The sequence below is a fragment of the Podarcis melisellensis genome (genome assembly GCF_964234715.1).
Source record: "Podarcis melisellensis genome assembly, chromosome: 3".
Classification (NCBI taxonomy): Eukaryota; Metazoa; Chordata; class Lepidosauria; order Squamata; family Lacertidae; genus Podarcis; species Podarcis melisellensis.
Genome location: NC_138530.1, coordinates 112,261,193 through 112,276,795, shown reverse-complemented (window position 1 = coordinate 112,276,795; position 15,603 = coordinate 112,261,193).

Below are 15,603 nucleotides of genomic sequence, written 5' to 3'. Positions count from 1 at the left end.
GTTTTGTTTTCAATACTCAGATTAATTTCACACGTAGTTAGAATATATTTGTATGCTGATTTAGCACAGATTCTCTTTCCCTAGAGCAAGGTCTACATCTTTCAGGTTGTTACGAAGGAGACTTCACAGACACTTGCTGCGTCTGCACTTTTTCCAACCGAGTCATCATCTCTGAGCGGTAAATGCAGCCATCCTTACTGAAAATCTGAACCGCTAGTTATATGTGTGATGAAATTGCAACATAAGCAGTTTTGCCCACTTGCCTTCCTTCCAAACACACAAAGGCAAGCAGACAGTTTGAGAGAGAGAGAGAATGTGAATAAGTAAACCTGACTAATTTCTAAAGTTTCTGGGTTTATATCTGGCAGCCTTCAATGCAAAAAAAAAAAACCCTGTTGTACCAAATCTATTTTATGAAGTTATATGTGCTTACATGTGCACAAAGAGCTTGCATCAAACACAACACAGTAGATCTATAGTGTTGTGGCGAGGTGCAGCAGGTAAGAGAAAGCTGCCAAAATTTGGTACCTGCATTTTGGGAGCAGAAGTGCCTTCCCCTTGTGACACACAACCTTTAGAATAAAGATGCTGCTAATTATTATTATTATTACACACCACCCATTTGACTAGATTGCCGCAGGCCCAGCCACTCTGGGCAGCTCCCAACAAAATATTTAAAACACGGTAAAACACCAACCAAGGACGCGGGTGGTGCTGTGGGTTAAACCACAGAGCCTAGGACTTGCTGATCAGAAGGTTGGTCCCTGCTCCTGCCACCCTAGCAGTTCGAAAGCAAGTCAAAGTGCAAGTAGATAAATAGGTACCACTCCGGCGGGAAGGTAAACAGCGTTTCCGTGTGCTGCTCTGGTTCGCCAGAAGTGGCTTAGTCTTGCTGGCCACATGACCCAGAAGCTGTATGCCAGCTCCCTCAGCCAATAAAGCGAGATGAGCGCTGCAACCCCAGAGTCAGTCACAACTGGACCTAATGGTCAGGGTTCCCTTTACCTTTTAAAACACCAACCATAAAAAACTTCCCTGAACAGAGCTGCTTTCATATGTCTTCTAAAAGTCAGACAGTTATTGATTTTCTTGGCATCTGATGGGAGGGTGTTCTACAGGGTGGGCACCACTACTGAAGGCCTTCTGCCTGATTCCCTGTAACCTCACTTCTCGTAGTAAGGGAACAGCCAGATGGCCCTTGGAGCTGGACCTCAGGGTCCGGGCTGGTAATAATAATAGGAAACACACACACAAACAAACAAATCTGTTCTGATATGGCAGAACCACAGATAGGATAGACTTAACACAAAAAAGGACAGGTTTTGAATTTCTGCTTTGAAAGTTCAGCTGAGCCATAAATTCACCAGGTAGTCTTTGGCATGCAAGTATCTCTTGAGCTCAGTGAAACATTTTTAAAATTCTTCATGGTGAGGACTGTGGAATGAGTGAGATAAGGGGAAACCCAGCCGGATGGGCGGGGTAGAAATAATAAACTACTACTACTACTACTACTACTACTACTACTACTACTACTTATTATTATTGGAGATGCTAGCTACATTGATCAAAGTATCTGTGACACTTTAAATAAACCAAGTGTCCTACTACCAATAATAATAGTGCCCAATTGAAATAAATAGGGGCTTGCAGATATGTTTCTGGTATATGTTCCTGCGCACTGCCCCCACCTTAAGTTTTGCCAGACTGCACATTTGGTGGCTGCAATTCAGCTACTGGGAGGTTATTCAGCTTGCTTTCCCATGGTTTTAGATCTATGTTTGCCTCTTGTGAACTTTTTAGGGTTGACCGTATGTTTAAATGCATAAAGGCATCGGCCATGTAGAAAACAGGAAGAAAACATCAGTAAAGTAAATAAAAGAGCTGTGATGCATCATATAGAATTACCGCCGCAGATTCCCCCTTACGAAGCTGAACAACAATTCAAGTTCTTCCATTAAAAAAAGAGAAATGAATTGGCGTAGTCAGTCATCACATGTACTGTTTCTAGTTTCTTGTTTAAACATTAAAATTATTCCCATCTACAAAGGCACCTTGCACAGTGAGTCCCTTTTTGACTTTCCAGCATGACCAAATAGAAAAACAAATCATGAATGTGCTTCAAAATGTGTTAGGTGGGGTCATACTATAATGAATCTTCTGTGCATCAAAACAGCAATGTGACACCCTGGAAAATGCACACGATATTAATGTTGTGTTCTCTGGCGTTTTCGCCTTTCCATATGGGCGAACCACATGATGCCAACTGTTTTGCAACTCGATCTACCTTTACCTCTTGTGACTACACATGGCAGCTCTAAAACAGATGAACTGGGTTTTCTGAATAAAATGTCTTATTCACTATTTATGAAATGCCTTACTGAGTTTCGGTCAAAAGATACCCGGCGTGTTGAAACAACAAACGGAAAATAATGTGCTCAAACACTATTCGCGTGGCATTCCCAGAAAGATGTTTTCTGGTGTTTTGATTACTGTGTCCAGATGGCAATGGGTTTCGGCCGAGCTGACTTGATAGGGGTTGGGGATGAAACCCGTGACCGAGATGTGCTGTGAACCTCTGGAAGAAGGTTGCGAAGCTCCCCATTAAAAAAGCAAGAACCCCAAAACTATTAATAAACCAGGCATTTGTTATTGAAATGTATTATTCAATTGGTTTGATGTTGTATGCTAAGAATGATCATGGATGAGATGATTGTGATATGCAATGGGTCAGATAAGTCATGTTACTGATAATTCTCTCTGATTTGGCCATGGGTTTGAGCAATTCTGACATGACACGATAGTATGTGCAAGGGGCAAATCCATCCATGGTGCCAAAAAATAAATTAAAATAAAATTCAAATAATTAATGTGCATCATGAAGATTGACGTGTGCCCCTTTTCTGCATCTTTTTGCATATACTTGTGTAAAGGTAAAGGGACCCCATTAGGTCCAGTCGTGACCGACTCTGGGGTTGCTGTGCTCATCTCGCTTTATTGGCCAAGGGAGCCGGCGTACTTGTATACCTGCAGTTTAAATATGTCTACCAAATAAGTATTATAATAAAAGCATTGCAGCAAGTCCGAGGATATAAGACCAATTCTGGGCTGACTGCATTGGTTACCAACTGGTTTCTGGGCTCAGTTCAAAGCGGTGGTAGTTTGGTAAATATATTGCAAAAAGTGTGCAGAAAGAAACAGGCTGGTTGAAACACCCTACTGGTTGAAAGGATAAAGAACACTTAAGGTTTATTACTCATAGCAAACAAAGCCATTCTAAGTATAGCTTTTACATGCACCCCAGAAGTTAACATTAGCACATGCTAACTTGTTCTTGCACTGGCTTGAGCTGACTAAATTTGAAGAGGAAGGCAGGAAGTAAGTAAACGTCTGAAAGGAAATAATCTACTTTTCCAACAAGTAGTTACTAAAAGAGAAGGGAAACCCTTCCTGTCTATCACCCCACACTGATTCAGGTAACTTGAACCTCTCTTGGAGGTTTTTTTTTGGGGGGTAGCAATATTTTGTACGACATTTGGAGACATTTTGTAAAAAGCAATGAACAAATATTATAATAATAAGTCACGATGATAATAAGCATGCCACCCCTTTTAACACACTTCTGTGCTTTTTGGCAGACTGAAAGCGGTGTATTGCAGAACAAAGTTGTGCATCTTAGGAGAAATTCGCCCTAAAATGCCAATTTATTTTCACGAGGACTTCTTTAAAGAAATGGCAAACTGAACTGGAAACATGGAAGCCAGAACTTAAAGACTGCAAAAATTAGAAACCGAGAGAAACTGAAATTGTCAGATTTGGCTACCCCTAGGGCTAGAAGTAGGAACTGGGCAGGAAACTATTTGCATGAATTTGCTCCCCCCCATAATTCTAACAGCTTCAAGCACAATAGTTCAGTCGGTAGCCCATGGGTTGTGGGTTCCTGCATTGCAGCGGGTTGGACTAAATGACCCTCGTGGTCCCTTCCAAAACTACTATTCTATGATTCTATGACTATAAAGAGAGCTGGACTATAAAGAAGGCTGACCGCCGAAGAATTGATGCTTTTGAATTTTGGTGCTGGAGGAGACTCTTGAGAGTCCCATGGACTGCAAGAAGATCAAACCTCTCCATTCTGAAGGAAATCAGCCCTGAGTGCTCACTGGAAGGACAGATCGTGAAGCTGAGGCTCCAATACTTTGGCCATCTCAGGAGAAGAGAAGACTCCCTGGAAAAGACCCTGATGTTGGGAAAGATGGAGGGCACAAGGAGAAGGGGACGGCAGAGGACGAGATGGTTGGATAGTGTTTTCGAAGCTACCAGCATGAGTTTGACTAAACTGCGGGAGGCAGTGGAAGACAGGAGTGCCTGGCGTGCTCTGGTCCAGGGGGTCATGAAGAGGCGGACACGACTAAACGACTAAACAACAAAACAACAAATGACTGTTCTTCAGCCCACTGTTCTTTTCCTATAGTTCTGCCACACTGATCATCCTATCCTTAAACCTCTGCGAAAGTTTTCCTTCATCCATGTACTATCTGTTTCGATTCACAAAGCTTGGAATGCCATTCATGTTCTAAAACTGACGACTACCCTTGGTGGATTTCATCTTTAAAGTAACACATTGCGAAAACACACCAGCTGCTGCTGGTGAAATAAACAAAAGGTTCTGGATCTGAATCATAGTATATCAAAAGATCAGTCCTCAGCTCATTACTATGACTGCTGCAGGAAGCAATCACAAGATCACATAGTTCACGGTTCTTCAGGGACACCATTTCAAATTTCACAGTGGGTGGGACATGATTCACAGTCAAGTTCAAAGGGCTGTTCTTGGATACTTTCAAGTAAAAATGGCAAAAAGGCATATAGTAAAATGCTTGGGCGTTTAGTAAAACGCTCTTCTGAGAAATTTGTGCGTTTTGTGTCTTGTGATGCCGTCCAAAATTCCAGTAAAGACAGTTGCAGATTATGATTAAGCAATTTATTTTGGAATTCAGGATACTGAAAATGACATTCAGAATGACCCAGAAAAGGATAAAAGCTGTCAGACTGAGAGTTTCCAATGTAAGTTATTACTGTCAGGCATCAGTACTTACTAAAGTGGTACAGTGATAAGATAAACTTATGTTTCACTGCAAAGCAGACCAAATAAGAATCCAGAGATAGTCCGGGTATGTATGCTTAAAACAGAAAAGTGATTTTGTTATGAGCTTTTTTATTTTTAAAAAGGTAACTACAATAACAAAAAATATAGCTTTAAAAAACTGCTTTGAGGGGTTTATGATGTTCAGCATCCCCATGCTGAAATCTGAAAAGGCATTCCTACAAGAACCAGTTCTAAGAAAGTAAAATACAGTTTCAGCACACCATTGTCAGAAGCAGTTAAATTATGTGTGGCATAGCCAACCTCATATAGCCAGTCTAATTAATGCATGGAAGGGTTAAGGCTTAGCTAGGTCACTCCCTCTCACCTGGGAGGGAGATCATCATGTTTGTAAAGAAGTCTGAACTGATTGCTCCAAGTTCAGACCACATGGCTTTTACAAGCCATTCTTGTATTCCTACACCAATAATTTAGGAACTTTCAAGACTATGCCAATTTCTACTATGTGTGCAAGTTTTTCTGAATGCCGTGTGCAAAAGCACCTGAATCTGACCTTTGGAGGGTTTGTAGGTAAACCATTTTAACAGATGTCAAAGAGAAAAACAACTACCAGACTTTTAGAAGACAACTGAAGGCAGCCCTCTTTAGGGAAGCTTTTAATGTTTAATAGACTATTGTATTTTAATACAGTGGTGCCTTGGGTTAAGTACTTAATTCATTCTGGAGGTCTGTTCTTAACCTGAAACTGTTCTTAACTTGAAGCACCACTTTAGCTAATGGGGCCTCTCGCTGCTGCCGCACCGCCGGAGCACGATTTCTGTTCTCATCCTGAAGCAAAATTCTTAACCTGAAGCACTATTTCTGGGTTAGTGGAGTCTGTAACCTGAAGAGTATGTAACCTGAAGCGCATGTAACCCGAGGTACCACTGTATTCTGTTGCAAGCCGTCCAGAGTGGCTGGGGAAACCCAGCCAGATGGGCGGGGTATAAATTATTATTATTATTATTATTATTATTATTATTATTATTATCCCAATATAAGGTCTTTTTCTGTGCCAGGGGAAGGGGGAAACTTTGGAAAGAACTAAGAAGGGCATGTTTTAAGTCTAACAGCCCATATTTCCATGCTTTACTTTTATGCATATTCTGTAATTTAAAATCTCTCACCAAAAGAGTACTTTCCCCAAACTTGGATCTTGGAATCCAAGGAATTTGTCTTTTTTGTATGCCTACTCTTTTCCTTGTCAGCAACATTATGTACTGGGTGTGCATGCCAAAGGGATATGTGTATGAGCTATACTGAAAATAATTCCATATTTCTCATTAGGTGCAAAAAGTTGCAATCATAAATACACCGCTTCTTTTTGCCATATATTTGTGTGTGTACACAAAATAAATATATTTAACAGTTTATCATAACATTTAACATGCAATCGTTGGTATCCAATGTTGTACCATTTAGTTGCTTTTAGGAATGGTGTGCTGAAAGTGTCAGTCGACCAGAAATATAGGTGTTCTATGGGTGGAGTGTGTGAGATGGATTAACATACAGAATAAAACAGGATATGAGGAGATATGTTCCCCTGCTTACTAAATGGCACTTCTGGTACCTGTGCTTCTTCCTAAGATTTGATATTGACTCTGTACCAACCTTTCTCAACCTTGGGTCCCCATAATGTTGGACTACAATCCCCATCATTCCTGAGCGCTTCTTCTGCTAGCCAGGGACAATGGGAGTTGTAGTTCAACAATATCTGGGCACCCAAGGTTGAGAAAGGCTGCTCTACACTGCCTAGACCAGGCTTCCTCAACCTCGGCCCTCCAGCTGTTTTGAGACTACAATTCCCATCATCCCTGACCACTGATCCTGCTAGCAAGGGATCATGGGAGTTGTAGGCCAGAAACATCTGGAGGACCGAGGTTGAGGAAGCCTGGCCTAGAGATCTCTGCTTCTCTGTGTTAAATCCGGATTCTATTGTATTTCATTATAAACTGCACAGTGATGTTAATGAAGCCAAGCCACACTTTGCTTTGGCCTCACAACCTGACAACATCCCTCTTTCTCTGTGTTATGTACTGAAGTTCTCACCCTGGGCTAGCAGGGGGATACTGTAGATAGTTTTCACTCAGGTCCACATATGCAAATAAGGGATTGAAAGTGACGTTCAGTGATTGGATAGTTACAGAAAGTGGTTACAGTTGCGTTGTAGTGGAGCTCTATTTAAGCAGGCTGGCTGAACCCTTCAGTTCAGTTCTGTTCTGGCCTGTGAATAAACAAGAGCTGTTTGAAGAATCGCTGTGTCCTCTGATATGTTCACCCACAACTTAACACTCTGTATGGTAGCGAGGCTGCCCCTCTTGCATTTTGACTCAGCCCTGACTACACAGCGTACAAATCGTACCTTTGTGGGCCACCACATTCGAGAGCTGGGCTTGGAATAGTTTCAGGACACAGCATTAGTTGTATGAGTCAGATTTCCTGTCTGTTACCAGCCTCTTGGGTGGGTAGCGCAATTGCGTGAAGAGAGGACAGCTGGGCAGGCATTGCAGCACAGCACAGCACACACATCTGATATTTCTCAGAACAAACAGATTATACTGTAAAAGAAACTGAGAAGAGGCTCTAATAACAATGATAATTCTTCCCCCAACCCCAATCTGAAAGAGAGTGGCATACTGAAATATACTCAGAGTCGAGTGTGGATTTCATGCTCTTTATTCAGCTCATAGTAGTGAGGAATGAAAGTTCCCCCAAAATATCTGCTTTATATACATTATTTACACAATGGGTCATACATGATTGGCTAATTCTGGGATTCTTCTGTAGGCCAATCAGGTTGCGGATTCACTTCCACCTGGAGCTGGATTGGGTGGCTCCTGCGGACCAATCAGACTGCTGCTTTTTGGATCCTATTCAACTCAGTACATAACACCTATACCTTGATATGCAGAGATCCACCACGGCCACATCTCCTACAGTTCTGTTATACGTTTCAGAACTCTGCTTCAAACCCTGAAGATATTCCCCCCGTGTCTTAATTTTCTCATTTCTAAGAGATCCAATAACTTAGACTTCTACTCACAGATATCCAGTGAGCAAGGCTGGCTGTGTGAAGAATGCCATTTCAGGTTTCTGATTCTCATTCTGGAACGTTTTTGCCAATATGTGAAAAACAGGCTGTTTTAGGAGCCCTGGTTGTGTGCAGGGCTTTTTTCAGACGGAACTTGCCAGAACTCAGTTCTGGCACCTCTCAGGTGGGCACCTTTGCCATTATAAGAGAACCAGAAAAACAGAACTGGTTGTGTGGTTTTGCTTTACATCTTGAATACCGCATAATGTCTAGTATAAGTGCAGCAAAAGAAAGGATTGCACAACTGTATTCTGTGGGCCTCTGGCACATGGTCATAGGTCTGGGCTGTTTGGAGGTGTTGATTCCTTTTGGTTTGATTGAGGTGAGGCAGTTACCACACTTGGGGGCTATTCCCTCTGAAATAAAATGGCCATGCAGGTTTAAACATAGAGGCTGCTACCTTGCTTGTGGTGAGTATTCGCTAATGTTAGTATTGTTGTTTGTGTTTTCTATTTCTTATCTTTTCCAGGCATCCATATTCTCGTACAGAGTTGTCAGACATGCCAAGTTTAGCTTTCAAGTGTAATTTCTTCTGGCTAACTTTCAAGTATTGTCCTGCAATGTGAACGGTTTAAGCACTGTTATTAAATGTGCAAAGGTGGAGTCCCTAATTGAGAAGGAAAGTCTCCAGACATCATAAACCTTCCATCACTAAACTCCTTAACAATTATGGTTTTGGTGCATTGACTACGGGCTGTTCAAATGCTAGGGGTGTGGCTTCAAGATGCCCTTTTGCAGCAGTTGAGACCACTATTTAGGCCCTAGTAGGTTTACCTATACACTCTTGTTAATGGGTCCTTATGAGACAAGCAACTTACTCTAAGGTAAAGGGACCCCTGACCATTAGGTCCAGTCGTGGCTGACTGGGGTTGCGGCACTCATCTTGCTTTATTTATTGGCCGAGGGAGCCGGCGTACAGCTCAAGTTGCCAGCATGACTAAGCCGCTTCTGGTGAACCAGAGCAGCGCATGGAAACACCGTTTACCTTCCCACCGGAGCAGTACCTATTTATCTACTTACACTTCGTGCTTTCAAACTGCTAGGTGGGCAGGAGCAGGGACCGAGCAACGTGAGCTCACCCCGTCACGGGGATTCGAACCACCAACCTTCTGATTGGCAAGTCCTAGGCTCTGTGCCACCTGCGTCCCAACTTACTCTAGCCATATATTAATCTCCTAATTCACACAAAAAGTATTTTCTCTCTCAGTTGTTGGACAATTTCAAACTGAGGCAACTGTTAGCCGCTGGTTGCTTGAATTAAACTGTGAACTCTGTTTTGGACAGAAGCTATGTTGTTGTTGTTTAGTCGTTTAGTCGTGTCCGACTCTTCGTGACCCCCTGGACCAGAGCACGCCAGGCACTCCTGTCTTCCACTGCCTCCTGCAGTTTGGTCAGCTGTTAAGCGGCTTAGCGGATCAGCTGTTAAGCGGCTTAGCGGATCAGCTGATAAGCGGCTTAGCAGATCAGCTGTTAAGCGGCTTAGCAGATCAGCTGTTAAGCGGCTTAGCGGATCAGCTGTTAAGCGGCTTAGCGGATCAGCTGTTATGCGGCTTAGTGGATCAGCTGATAAGCGGCTTAGCGGCTTGGGAAAAAGGGGGGGAAAGGAAAAAAACCCCGCAGGAACTCGCAAGACATTTTCGTCTTGCGAAGCAAGCCCATAGGAAATTCGTTTTGTGAAGCACCTCCAAAACAGAAAACCCTTTCATCTAGCGGGTTTTCCGTCTTGCGGGGCACCACTGTACTTTGAGGGGACAGTCATTAATTCCTCCTCACCACTATGAGCTGAATAAAGAGCATGAAATCACTTTGCGACTCTGAGTATATTTCAGCAATATTAGGACCAAAAAAACCCCAAGTGACTGGAAGACCACCAGTTCTGCTGCACCTGTTGAAACCAGGCTGCCATTTGACAGGGGAAAGGGTAAGCCATACAAAAAAAAAGGCTGCCACTACAATCACTGCTAGTTTGCCCTCTGCATTAACACCAAAACTTTGTGAGCTCTCTAGCCTGACTCAAGCCTAGCTCTTTTCTCAGCCAGAGATCCCCACATTTTGATGAATGGCTCTGGCTGCTGACCCATATTTCGATGCCTCTTTCCCCCAAGTCATTCTGCTATATGCAGCGTGGGGACCCCCTGTTGCTATTTCTTCCTCATTCAGTGACTCGGCAATAATACAATGAAGCAGAGGCAGCGGTGAACAATCATTGAATGTTGCCGGTAGGTGACGTATTGTGCCTCAGAGGCTCCACAGCATGGGCCACGGCCCTACAGAAGTAGCAGAGGCCAGCAAAGGTGAGCGCTGAGAGCAGGTAGAGGCCAGTGTTGGCCAGTTTATTATTATTTTTATAATAATTTTATTAGGTTTTCCATTTTAACAATCCAATTGCATCACATTAATTATTCCAAATTATACCAATACATATCATAAAGTCCAAATATTTTGCCAAATTCTAATTTTTTTGTTGGGGCTTCCCATGCTTCGAGTTCAGTAGGGTCCAATCATCTCATATTTCTGCTGCTTTTAGTGTTCACCAGTCCTATCTTTCAATCTTCCTGTTATTATCCTTCTTCTTCTTAATAGCCTCTGAGTTATTTCCCTAGGCAAGTTAAAGTAAACAATATTATGCTTCTGTGTGACTCTCTCTTTTTTTGAAGCTGGCAAGTCTTTTGTTTGCAAGAAATCCTCATGAGCTGTTATTTAAGCCGAGTCCATCCAAAAGTCCTCCTCGGGTAGCAGACGCCATCTTTTTCACATCCGATGAAATAGAATCTAGGCGTTTGCTCATTAATTTTTCCAGACAAGTTGCACCATACATTAACCTTTCCAGAGAAGATTTGCCAAGTCGAACTTAAAATACAAACATGATAACAGAGTAATGGCTCGCCTCCCCCTATGGCTATTAATCTCTGCAACATTTGTTGTTTAGTCGTGTCCGACTCTTCGTGACCCCATGGACCAGAGCACGCCAGGCACCTCTGTCCTCCACTGCCTCCCGCAGTTTGGTCAAACTCATGCTGGTAACCTCGAAAACACTATCCAACCATCTCGTCCTCTGTCGCCCCCTTCTCCTTGTGCCCTCCATCTTTCCCAACATCAGGGTCTTTTCCAGGGAGTCTTCTCTTCTCATGAGGTGGCCAAAGCATTGGAGCCTCAGATTCAGGATCTGTCCTTCCAGTGAGCACTCAGGGCTGATTTCCTTCAGAATGGAGAGGTTTGATCTTCTTGCAGTCCATGGGACTCTCAAGAGTCTCCTCCAGCACCATAATTCAAAAGCACCAATTCTTTGGCGATCAGCCTTCTTTATGGAAGAAGCTATAGACCAAGTCGAAGAGAGACTGATTTAGGTATAGAAATTAGTGAAGAGCAACGGAATGCTATGTGACATGGAAAACTATCTTTCTCTGCCTCTACTTTATTAAGGGAGTGAGTTCCTAAGGTGATGTAAAGATGGTGTCTGATTCCAGTTCAGAGGCATTAGATAAACGATACTCTGCTGAAGGAGATGTAGTGAGAGAAGTATTTTTCTTCACACGTGGTGGCACTGCCCTCAAGTTAACCCTTATTGGTTTCAAGTGTTCCGGACCTTATCTAACATTACTCGGCAATCTGTCTTTTATCTATCATTGAGGATGTGAGCGACAAAGTCATACACAGATATCTGCTTCCGTTTTTCTTAGCAGATGCCAGACATGAAATTGCTAAAAATTAGAAGGGAGCTTGAAGATTCTTCATATCTGTAATTTAATATAATTTCAAATATATCTTAACCAGAAAAGCTAACATAACCAAAACATTCTCCAGAAAATTTAATGAAGCAGGATTTATTTGTAGATGTTTGTTGTATTTATAACAAGTTGTACCAATCCACATACTCTACCTATTTGGCAGGTCAGATTTAGGAGATCTACCATTAAATTAAACCTTCTGTAATGGCGCTGTGGGTTAAAGCAATTCACTTTCCCATCAATTCACTTTCCCATTACTTTCTATGGGAAGGTGTGCCTCTACTTATGTACATTTCTAGTTATGACCAGGGGCTGCAACTGGTTCGAATCCCCGTGACAGGGTGAGCTCCCATTGCTCGGTCCCTGCTCCTGCCTACCTAGCAGTTCGAAAGCACATCAAAATGCAAGTAGATAAATAGATACCACTCCGGCGGGAAGGTAAACGGCATTTCCGTGCGCTGCTCTGGTTCGCCAGAAGCGGCTTAGTCATGCTGGCCACATGACCCGGAAGCTGTACACCGGCTCCCTCGGCCAGTAAAGCGAGATGAGCACCGCAACAGGACCTATCGGTCAGGGGTCCCTTTACCTTTAATGTTCTTGATATGTAAGATGAGACATTTTGCCATGCATTCTTTGCCTTGACTTCTGGGATAGTGTTTATTATTGATCAATTGCTTTCTTCGTTCTTGCATTGTTAAAAAAAGAAGCAAACCTTTCATGCCACTTACTTTTTATGATGCTGGGGTATTTTTTGGGGGGTGTCAGTGGTGGCATCTCCCTCCTTAGGGTTTCTCCCCTGTAGATTTTTCTGCAGGGCCAGCCATATGATTAGACAGAGTGAGGTGGCTGCTCCAGATTATAGATGCTGGAGGACTGGGACTGGAATTGACCTGTTTAAGGACAGAACTCTGTATGCGCCACCTGGTATACATTTCACCCCCTTTCCTAGCTTGCATCTCACAGGTGCAGTAAAGGTCATTGTCCTGTTTTCAGTGCTGAAGTTAAGATTTGACTGCCACTTTAATTGGTACATGGAATGGAGACGGATGACCTACTGTTATTTGCCTCAGGCAGCAACATTTATTGGGCCGGTCTTTCCGTTTGGAAGCCCACCAGGCTATAAACAGCCCAGGCCTGTTCTTCTACTTGCTTTCCCCTGCAAAAGATGGCAAAACACAGCAGGAAAAGCCCTGCTGCCCTTCCGCAAGGCTGGAGCTTGTCTCCCTTTGTGAGTTGACAGCAACTGGAGAATATAAATCCCCACTCCACCAGATATTTAGAAATAACGGAGGCCCACCATCTTGGCCATCTCCTCCCCCTTTCAGAAGACTGTCTTTAAAGAAGTGAAGCAGGGTGATTTAAACGTTCGCAAAAGGATCTTGGAGGCTGTTGGCTCTCATATATGAAACAGATAAATGCCTGCTGGGACCACCACAGGAATTACACTTGGAAAGTTGGTAGAGCTTGCTTACATTTATGTGCACATCATAAGCTTACTTTGGTACCCAAGGACTCCTACTTGTACTTGGGTTTGAATAATAATATTCTGCAGCAAGGGAAATATAGTAGTATTTCTCTCAACAGGCCAAAGGTCCACTGCTCATGGAGGGTAACACCATGTGCTGAGGTTGTGTTGAAGTATTTATTAGCTAAGGATAAATAGGCAAAGAGTGAGTAAAAGGCTACCTTGTCCTCTCTAAAGGGAGATAAATAGAGGCCAAATGAACTAGCCTTCTCTGCAGGTGTTTTGTTTAATTCCTTACAAATACCATTTGTCCTGGAAAGTCACAGTACCTTTTTTCACCCTTCAGAGTGAAATTTTATGAGGAGCCACTTCCATTCCTTCAAGTCATTCACATTATGTTGAATGATACAATGGTACCTTTGGTTAATAACTTAATTCGTTCCGGAGGTCCGTTCTTAACCTGAAACTGTTCTTAACCTGAGGCACCACTTTAGCTAATGGGGCCTCCTGCTGCCGCTGCACGATTTCTGTTCTCACCCTGAAGCAAAATTCTTAACCTGAGGTACTATTTCTGGGTTAGTAGAGTCTGTAACCTGAAGCGTATGTAACCCGAGGTACCACTGTACTGTTAATAGCTTAGTAAAGAAGAAGAAGAAGAAATGAAACCTTTATGACTGGGCAAAAGATGTAGAAACGCAATCCGGCGACATGCCTGAATTTAGTATTAGGCCATTAGTTAAGTTCACAAAGGGATGCAGGTGGCGCTGTGGTCTAAACCACTCAGCCTTTTGGGCTTGCCAATCAGGTCGGCGTTTTGAATCCCCGCAACGGGGTGAGCTCCCATTGCTTGGTCCCAGCTCCTGCCAACCTAGCCATTCAAAAGCATGCCAAAAAGTGCAAGTAGATAAATAGGTACCACTCTGATGGGAAGGTAAGCGGCATTTCCGTGTGCTGCTCTGGTTTTGCCAGAAGCAGCTTAGTCATGCTGGCCACATGACCCAGAAAAACTGTCTGCGGACAAACACCAGCTCCCTCAGCGTATAAAGTGAGATGAGTGCTGCAACCCCAGAGTCGTCTGCAGCTGGACTTAACTGTCAGGGGTCCTTTACCTTTAACTTTTAAGTTCACAAATGTTTCACTGCCCGTGGAGGCTGGTGCATTAGGGCAAAAAGAGCACTGCCCCATCAACTTCATTTTTTTAAAAATAAGATATTTATTAAAATTTTTAGAGGTACAAAAAAAACAAAACAAAAAACCCCATCATTTTAAACAAAAAGAAGATAAAATACAAAAAGGAAAAAATAAAAATAAAAAAGAAAGAGCAGAGAATTAAAATCCATTAAGCAAAAAGAAAAAACAAGGAAAAATACTACAAATCTTCCCATTACTTATCTTTCATTAGCTTATTTCCCTGACCTCCTCACACCTCCCTTTTTTGTATTCTAGGTCAATTATCCATTCCAGCAAATCCTTTCCCCCTTTTCAAATTTTTGTCCTGTAATTTATCTTGATATTAATATAACTTTACTTTCCCTCCTTTCACTAATTAACAGTCTGTTTTTTCCTAAATCTTTGTAACATTTCTGCTAAAATCACATAAATTCATTCCAACGTCATTCTAACATTCATTAATTTTGCAATGTTTCTGTAAATAGTCTTTAAATTTCTTCCAATCTTCCTCCACCGACTCTTCTCCCTGGTCTCGGATTCTGCCAGTCATTTCCGCCAGTTCCATGTAGTCCATCACCTTCATCTGCCATTCTTCCCGGGTGGGTAGATCTTGTGTCTTCCAGTACTTTGCAGTACAGTTAAGTATTCTTGCTGCTGTTGTAGCATCTGCCCCATCAACTTCAGTCTGCCCTGCTGCCTGCCCTCTTACAACTGGTCCAGAGGGTGGCAGTGCCTGCTAGCTTCCTCCTAATGACTCTCAGTGTTGTGTTGTTGCAGAATTCAGCAGGGAGGAGGATGGAGACAAAACTGGAATTAGTTGGCTGCTCCCATAATTGGTGCTGGCTACACCTGCTTCAACAAACCTAGACAGCATCTTAAAAAGCAGGGACACCACCTTGCCAACAAAGGTCCGTATAGTTAAAGCTGTGGTTTCCCAGTAGTGATGTATGGAAGTGAGAGCGGGACCATAAAGAAGGCTGGTCGCCGAAGAAGTGATGCTTTTGAATTC